Genomic DNA, 9,198 nt, shown 5'->3' with positions numbered 1-9,198 from the left:
CTAGAAGGGCAGTGCTAAATCCTGGCCTGAGGCTGCCCAACCTTTGGGAGCTCTGGGGTGCTGCTTGGGGTGAAAGGGGGGCTGCAGTTGCAGGAAAGCAGAAATCCTCTGGTTTTTTTTTTTGTTTTTTTTTTTTTGTTTTTTTTTTTGTTTTTCCCAACAGGTTATTGGAAAGCAGCAATCCTCTGGATTGCTTTTTTTCTCTTTTTTTTTTTTTTTTTCATTCAAGCCCTCACTATGAGTTTCTCTCTACAGACAATCCTATCATCCTGCACCTTAAGCCTTTGACACGATGTCTAGAAGAGTTATTCTCGGAGCCAGTTGCGACAGCGGTCGCTGTCTCTTTCTTCAGCCCCGACGAGGCTGACACCCGGTAACTGATGGCGAGGGCTGTAGAGACCAGCCCGAGTCCCAATAAAAATGATGAATCCTGCCTACTGCCTCCAGGCCGATGGCACACAGGTTACCTCTTGCAGATCTCGGCCACCGTGAAATCGCTGGAAGAGCACCAGCGCGTTTTGCGTGGCCTTCTCCAGGGCCCTGGGATAATGCAGACAATCAGCTGCCACCGAAGGGATCCAGGAACTTAATTGGCAAAGCCAATAATTCCCATTAGCAAACCCCTCGGCCCTGTGGTTCCCCGGGGCAGAGTTTTGATTTAATCCAGCCCCAAGTCAACAGTGATTTATGTTTCACTTGCTTTACATATCTTAACTGAACTTCCTTACTCCTCAGGCATGGAATGAATCTTAATACATTGTAATTACTGTACTCCTGTCGATGAAACCATATGAAAAGCTATCACGGAGAGCATTAATAAAATGTACGTTATAAAACAGAATTCGGTATTGTCTGAAATTAATAATACGCCAGACTTTTCTCATCCACGCCTGCTCGTTGCAGGCCTGCCCTTGAGGTTTTTTTTGTTAAAATGCCTCGTTTAAACCACACACATAGTTTTAGGGGGTGCAAGTTACGTGCTGTAGGGCTGCATCCCGGGTAGATGTACCGCACGAGGATTTATTAATCTGTTACGTCTTTCAGGCATTGATTTTAGTGACATTTATATAATGCTGGTATGACTAAAATGAACTGATTGATTCATGTGTATGGATTAGTTTGCCTAAGACTTTGAGGCTAGGTAGGTTTATCATGCACTGTAACGACAGAATTCATCACTGTATTATTTAGGAGAGACTGAACTGGCTGCATCTCAATAACTGAAGAGATCTTCACTGTTTTATTTATGTATAAATGTTTACTTAATCAGCCACCAATTTTGTTTAGCGGAATTTGTTAGCAAACGGAAATTGTAAATGATAACATGGTGTCTATTTTTAAATTTATAGGCTTTCATCTATAGCGAAAATCCAAGATTTCCAAAGTGTCTTTGTCTCCTGGCAATCAACAAGCGCTCTTGTATATGCTTTTTGGTAATTGCAATTAGCTACCGCAGTCCTTCACATATATAAAAAAAAAAAAAAAAAAAAAAAAAGACCCTAATAAAGGAGATCTGAGTGGTAGTGTGTCAAAGTCACCATAAGTACCCCAAATACGTAGCAGCATTGCTGTAGGTGCCAAGCTACCTGCTTGGCTGGCCTCTGAGCATTCAGCAGTAGTTATATGTATGTGAACACAGCGTGATGTGAAAAACACAGCCACCGTTTGTAAAAGACGGCCTCCAAAACCTCCGTGGAGGTGAAGGATCGCCCCGGCTACATCCCCACCCAGGGCTCTGCTTCGTGCTGGGTCAAGAGATTGTGAGAAAACCCCAGTTCCAGATAAAATGAAGTGAAAAGCTTCAGTGCACACTGGAAGAAATCACTTGAGCTGCTCAGCTCTCTGCTGCGACAGCTTGAGGAGAACCCGGCCAAACGGGGGAAGGAAGACATCTGTCCACCGAGCACCCCAGCCGGGAAAGTGGCCAGGCAACAATGGGCTTTTGCTGGAATAATTCTCCAAGGAGGCTTAATCCCAGGCGGCCGATCGATGGCACGTGTTTGCTTTGAGCTGGGGTGCCCTCCGACCGTGCTGCTCCTCCCAGGGATCCTGAGTAAAGAGGATTTATTAGACCAAGGAGGAGACTTCCCTTTCAGGAGCCATTTGGAAATATTTTTAGTGCAGGGCACATAAGAAGTGACATGTTACAGGGATATAAAATAGTAAGTAGTGTCCAGAGAAGGTGAATTGAGCGTGCCAGTACACCTTAGGTAATACAGCAAGTGGCTCTGTGTGGGGAAACGAAGAGGTGAAGGCTTAAATGTAGTTAAAGGCACTGCCTCATTACCCAGCACACAATTACCCCACGGACTCCATGACCCAATACAGCAGTAAGATGATGGACAATGAGCTTCAGCAAAATGTTATACCTTCTTACACTGCTATCTAGCCACACAAGTCCTGTGCACCTTGCTGACACTGCCCGCAGCCTCAGCTATTAGCAAATAGCAATATTTGGCAGTATTGAGCTTAGCAGAGGCTGCGTGTAATCAGCACGTTTTATATTCCATGCAAATGTTGGGACACTTCTGCTTCCTCACACTCCTTAGCCCGCAAAGCCAGCAGAGCTTATAGTGTCTGGAAATTGCCCCAGTGGGCAAATCTGGTGGGAGCAGCTGAGCCTCGGGAAACTCGGTTCACCAAGGACTAGTGCACACACTCCTTGAGGCATAAAACGAAGTTTATAGTTGCTTTTCTTGGACAGCCTGTAAATGTGAGCGATGCAAAATTAATCAAAAACACCAGTACAAGCTAAGAAGTCAGTCATGCTTCATGAGCTGTTCGCACAGGAGGCAGCTCTTGGCCTCTTAGCACCAGGAATAGGAAATGTATTAATTGTGAGGTTTTCAGGCTCAAGGATAGACATGACACCCCGCTGTTCTCAAGTGCACCATGGGCTGATTTTGCCCTGGAGCCATGGGGACACACCAAACCGCACTGCTGGATGTGAGAGGCTCTGCCCCTTTGGAAGAGGACCTTAGCTGCTGTTTGGGATGTCTCTTGGGCACCTTTGCAAGTGGGTTCTCACTGTTCCTTCTCACTTAGCTACTATTCTACCTGCGATGTCCACAATCTCCAGGTTGGTTACACCTTAATTTAAGGCAATTAGGAGATGCACCTGACCAGGTCTTAAAAACGAAGCAAAACAAACAAAAAAGCACAACAGCAAGCACTGTGATTCTTCTGTATAAAGATGGCTTTTGCCAAATGGCAATGTTTGCTTAAAGCTGCAGGAACAGGTGAAAGCCAGCAGCTGTTTTAATCAGCTCTATGCCCACCTGGATGCCAGCTGTGGTCCTTAGCTATAAGAGTAACAGCAGCAGGCATGGGTCTTGCTTAAAGGCCCCCCAGCATGCCAAGAAAGACACTGATGCCCTGTGCAGACCCAAGCAATGAAGCTGATGGTGCTGGCATCATGTCTGTAACTCCTGGCTGAGCCAGAGGCTATCCTTTAGGAAGGTGCTTTAAGTGCTTGCAGCTCTTGAAGGAATGAGGAAGATGTTGGACCCCTTGGTAAGTCACGCTACGTGCTAACTGCTCCTGCTGATGTACAAGCACTGTAGTTTGCCTCTTGTCTGAACAATTAGATTTTATTTCCTGTCTTATGCCCTGTTTATCCATGCTAATATCTCTCCTAGATCTTTTTGGATGATGCCTGCTGTGTAGGGGAGGTATATAATTGTAGGAAAGGCTGAAGATTCGTCACCGTAATGTCACCAAAATGGCCTTGACTAAAAGGTGGTGCTGCAGGAGTCTGGTTTTTCACCAGCTTCCCTCCACGTGGATGAGCTTTTAGTTAGTCATGTTTCAAAATAAAATCGAGGCATGCCTCTTTTTTTAGCTTGAAAGCTAAAAGTGAGTCTGTTGTGTGCGTGCTCCCTTCTGCTCGGCTGCACTTGCTGGCGTCTGCTACTGTGGGAAGCTGAAGGCATCAATGGCGAGGTTGAAGCCAACCCCTGCAGCACGGGGTGTGTATGTAAATCATGTATCATGGTGCGTGGGGTGGTGGTGGGTGATCTCCATGCTGACATCCTCTGCTTGGAGCTTTGGTGTCCCGGGCGTGCAGCAGCTGCATCAAGCAGTCTTTAGAAGGAAAAAAAAAATATATATATATATATTTTTTTTTTTTTCCTTGCGAGATCTTTTACCCTTACATGCCTGTTATCGTGGATTCACCTGGGTTAAATGCTGCGATGCATGCTCCTGTTAAGCACCACCCAGGAGCTGCCCGTGGCTCTCCTGAATATTAAGCGGTTTCCTAAGTGCTGTGAGGCTCTCATGGCTGAATAGCTTCACCATGTGCTTGCTGCACACGCATCCAGCAAGGAAATCAAAGGCATGATGTCATCAGCATTTCTCATCTAAAATTAAATATCTGTCTTAAGTCCCTAGACACACACAGACTTTGTATTAGAAACATGTACCGAGAGTTCAAACTCTGAGTCATCTCATATATATTTCACCAAAGCCAAGGGAATAGCAGAAAGAACAGACCTGCAAAAGAGCAATTCTCCAGTCTAGCAAGACGAGGGAGGAAAACTGTTCAGGGAAAAATACTAATGGGTTCACAAGCAAAAAAAAATAAAAAAATCTTGCCAATGAAATTGTGGCTCTTGTATTCTGTACCTTCGCAGGAAAGCTGTGATTTGCTGTGGAAAGTGCAGCAGAGAATAAATGGGTCAACTCGCGCTCATTAGCAGTGGTGGCAGAGCAAGTGGCATTTGAAACAAGCCTGCTTGGAGGGAAAGCCAAATGATTTATTCTGAAATAGTAAAATGTTTGTTGTCACAATTAGCTTCTTTGAGGGCACAGCACAGCGCCATGCGGTGCCGCTGGCCGGGCAGGGATGAGGCTTTTGCCATGGAGCTGAGCACTGCCCTCCTGCTGCAGGGCTGCACTGCATCATTGGAGGCACAAGCTGGTGGATGCTGCTCATGAGGTTTGGAAAAGCCCTCCAAGATCACCTGGTCCAACCATCCCACTAAACCATGTCCCCAGGCACCACGTCCAACCTCTCCTTGAACACCCCCAGGGACGGTGACTCCACTACCTCCCTAGGCAACCCATCCTGATGCCTGACTGCTCTTTCTGAGAAGAAATGTCTCCTCATTCCCATCCACATATTTGAGTGGTCAAAGACTGCTTTTAAGATTCCCTTTTCCTTTGTTAGCTCCAGGCCCGCTGCAGTCCCAGCTCTTCCTGACCTTCCCAGTGGCCTCAGGCAGTCAGTGGCTTGCTCCTTGCTGGCTCCCTCTCCTGCCTCAAGCTAGGCCAGGCTTGGAAATGTATTTAAAGACGTGCCCAAGAGGTTGATGGAGTGGGATTTCTGCTATTTTCAGCTTCCAGCACTGCTTGGCCCCTGTTAAGCCCCCACCTACATGGTGGCTTATTTTCCCTCCCCAATCTAATGCTGTGCCCCTCATTTGCTTCCCAGCAGGTCAAGTTCAGTTGTTGTGGGCACAGCCTGGCTCCTAAATGGCCTTCCCCAAGGAAGCTAAACATGTTCCCTTCTCAGCAAAAGTCTCTTCTCCTCCCCCACACAGTTCAGGCTGTTTGTTTGTGGGGAGGAGCTGTGTATCGGGGTCCCTTGGGATGTGATAAGGAACCCGGTGATGCTGCCAGTGCAGGAAGGCGTGGGGCAGAAGGCAGTGCAGGCACCTGGGGAGCTGCAGAGGATAAAATCCCCACTCTGGGGTATTCTCCATCTCCCACTGGAGTACGGCCTGGGCCTGAGGCCTGTCGGATGCACTATCAGGTATGCAGCATCAGCCCAAGAGCTGTTCTGGCTCCATAATGGGAACCAATTCCCTCCCCTAATGTGCAGTTGTTGAGTTGCATAAAAATCATTATTACACATTGTGAAATCTAATTACATTATTACACACCGCGTACACACTCTAATAAAGGCGGTGGATGCAATAACACTGTTGGTAATACACCATTCCACTGAAATTACTATTGCTGTCAGTTTTACTTCCAGTTTTCTTGATTTACCCTGACGAGTGAAGCTTGCAGCCTGCTTGCTCCTGCAGGTGGGTGAAGTGGGAAGACCTTACCACAGGTGCAGCACCCCACAGCTCCTGCTACAGCTGCCAGCATGTAAGGAGGGGCTACCATGTCCCCACTCCTATTCACAGTGGTGAGATGTGCTCCTGCGAGGGTTATCAGTGCTGTCCAGAGACGGGCTCAAAACCAGCCCTTTGAAAGTTCCCCTGATAACAGCACTCATCATTTATCCTTGGGAATGTGCGCTCTTTAGCATTTGAAGCTAGACCAGCCCAAATGCCACCCCACACACCCTTCCAGGGGTTGTGGTATGCAGCAGCAGAAGGACAGGTTGTTCTTAGGCTTTTTACAGGCATGTCCAGCAGTGTGGATGTGGCTGCACTGATGTGGTCTTCACCAGCACTAGTCCATGCAATGGGACCTGCACTCAGCTGAGGACAGAAGGCACCTTCTCAGCTAGACCAGTGAAAAGAAAAAAAAGCAGGAGGAAAACTGACATCTGGAGGATTGATGTGAGCGGGAATTTAGCTCTCAAGGAGTATTTTCAGTTCTCTGCCTTCCCACCACTAACTTCTCACTGTGAAGCTCATGTGATGAATACTATCTGCTGGGGTTAACCAGCTGGTCCCCCATCCCACAGATAAGAATTGAGCTCTTCTTAGTAGTGGAAGAGATGAAGAGGGCTCCCTAAACATCTCAGCACCTGTGAGGGGACAGGTGTGCCGTTACCATCCATTAAAACACTGCTTGCAGGGTGCTCTCAAGCTGAAGAAGCTGATAGCTGAGGAGAGGTGGTTGTAAGGATTGTGGTGATGTTCTGAAGGTCTTTATTTTTTATTTTTCTTAAGCTCTGGCAAATGAGTCCAGGTCCTAGGTCAGCATAGAAAAAGAAAACGAAAGGGGAAGATGTAGAGACAGGGACTGAGAAAAAAAGCATTGCTTTGTATTTCTTTTGCTAGATGATTCGGACACTGGAAGATGCCTCCCTGCTGTCCCCTTTGCAAACTCTTCAGAAGGAAAGGAGGTGAGCTTGTGGTGTTTCAATATGTCTTTACTTCTAAATGAAATAAGATGCTGAAAATTAGCCCCTGAACAACACGTAAGCTTTTACAGGAGCAAACTATCCCTCTGTTGTAGGAATTCCACTGGTTATCAGATTCCACCAGGAGAAAGATGGGGGCAGGAGGCTTGGCTCTAATTCATCCAGCCACCAATTTATTTTTTTAATCACTCTGAGCTTGAAACAGGTTAATTAAAATTATCAGTTAACTAGTCCTCCACTGGGAAGGTGTGCAGGAACTTAGCTGTGTGTCCTCTTGGTCACCTAAATTACTGTTCTGAACGCACCGCTGCTCGTTTTTCTGCCTAGAAAACACAGATCCCTAGCTCTGGTTGCTGTCTGGCCTGTGGCAATCCTTCCTTCAGGAGGCGTTTGTCCTCTGGTTTCATTTTTTCTTTCCTTCTCTTGGACAAAACTCCAGAGAAGCTGCATAAGTTAAATCCAAGGGAAGTTTGAGGGGAAAAGGAGGCAGTGAGGATGTACATCTCCCAGGCTTCCTTCTTTGAAAACAGAATTCGGGGTTGGGTCTGAGGCTGGTGGGAAGAGGGTAAAGGGTGAAAAATAAAGGGAAAACACCTGAAGCAGTCCCACCTTCCTTCCCTGTAGCGTAAAGGCTTGTGCTTCCTCAGCACACTGCTGAGTGCTAGTTGTGCTTGTCAAGCTTTCACTGAAGCCACTACCTGATTTTTCCCCTGTAGTAAATTGCTGTGGAAGCCAACAATATTTCTGCCTTTATTGCAGAACCATGACTGTCAGACAAAGAACAGACGCAAGGGTCGTGTTGATAAAGACATAAGGGTCTCTTCCTCTCCCCTGCTGCAGTGATTTATGAGCAGCTGTAGCTTTCCAGGCCCTGCTGCAGCAGGTTTCCCAGGAAAGAGCCTGTTCTCGGTCTCCCACAGGCTGAAATGATGGTGTCAGTGTTGCTTGTGGACAAACAGGGGCCTCACGAGACTGTTTGCCTTCATAAATCATCCGAAGTGGGACTCAGCAGCCAGCACCAGCCCGCCCAAGGTGCCTGGAGCATGAAGGCTGCTGAGGAAGGGTCAGCTCACTGCCCAGCACTGGGAGGACGAGAGCCTCGGCACATCCTCCTGTGCAGTGACAATACCTTATGAGTTTTGATCATCTGCTGACTGGTCTTGCTCCACACTAACAGGTAATAATACACTTTTAGTGGAGATATATCCCTAACGAATGGGCCTGAGGAGTATGTACACACTGCAGACCTACTGTCTCCTTCCTCCTTTACTATGAATTCCTTTGGTGATGATGAGCTTTTTCATATTAGTTTCTGGCCTTTAGTTGTTTATTTTTATTTTTTTCATGGAGAATTCAAATTAGTCTCCCATCCTGCAGGTGCAATTCAGCCTTCATAGAAAGTTAGGCACCCTGCCAGTCCTAAAACTCAGCTGCATCCTTCACTTACGTTCTGATGCTGAGGACTGGTGACACGCCAAAACTTCGCAAAACACCCCGTCTGCCAAGAAATGCTGCTGCGTGGCACAAGTAGCAATCCCTCGCCATTGAGATCCGCTGCACTGTTTGGAGGAAAACAAGAAAAATTTAGGCCCCTATAGAAGTGAGACTATTGAGGAATTAATGAAATCTCTCAGTTTGGAGACTCGCAGATGCTCTTCTATTGGGAGTGTGCCGAGCCTGTCATAAAACCCCTTTGGATAAGATGCAGTAAACATCTGGTACCTTTTTTTAAATAAAAACTATAATTGTTTTAGGCCTTGTTGTCTGCACATGCTGGTGATGTGCCTGCGAGGTCTAATTAGTTGACAAGAGACAAAAGAGGCCACTGCAGTGAAAGGGAGGCTGGGTGCCAGGATAGTTACTTGGGTTAGGCAGGAGCCACAGGAGCCAGCAGGTGATGGATGCAGGAAGGTGTATCATCCCCGGCTGTTATAGGTGTGGGGACATGAGGAAACGAGGCAAATTGATAAGCCAAGGGCTCAATATTTTGCTATTTCCTCTTACTCAAAACTGGATCTTCAATTTTCTGGGAATAGATACAGCAGGTCCCTCTCTGATTTTATAACCCAGGCTATGGGACGAGATCATTAGTGAAGGAGAGCACAAGCTGACCGTCCGCTCTGCTTGGGTCTTCTCTGGAAACATCCTTG

General features: G+C 46.9%; 1 long non-coding RNA gene across 1 annotated transcript; it reads left to right on the top strand.

The window, feature by feature from the left end:
* The first annotated feature begins 3,320 nt into the window (after positions 1-3,320).
* On the top strand, positions 3,321-8,798 carry LOC311436290. The gene is made up of 5 exons (XR_014692726.1): positions 3,321-3,513; positions 3,639-3,968; positions 6,966-7,030; positions 7,969-8,225; positions 8,426-8,798. It is a non-coding gene; the product is annotated as an uncharacterized lncRNA (long non-coding RNA).
* The last annotated feature ends 400 nt before the right edge of the window (positions 8,799-9,198 follow it).

The sequence above is a fragment of the Aythya ferina genome (genome assembly GCF_964211825.1).
Source record: "Aythya ferina genome assembly, chromosome: 4".
In the NCBI taxonomy this organism is placed as follows: domain Eukaryota; kingdom Metazoa; phylum Chordata; class Aves; order Anseriformes; family Anatidae; genus Aythya; species Aythya ferina.
The sequence above is the reverse complement of the archived record's forward strand: the minus strand, read 5'-3'. Positions and strand labels throughout refer to the sequence as shown.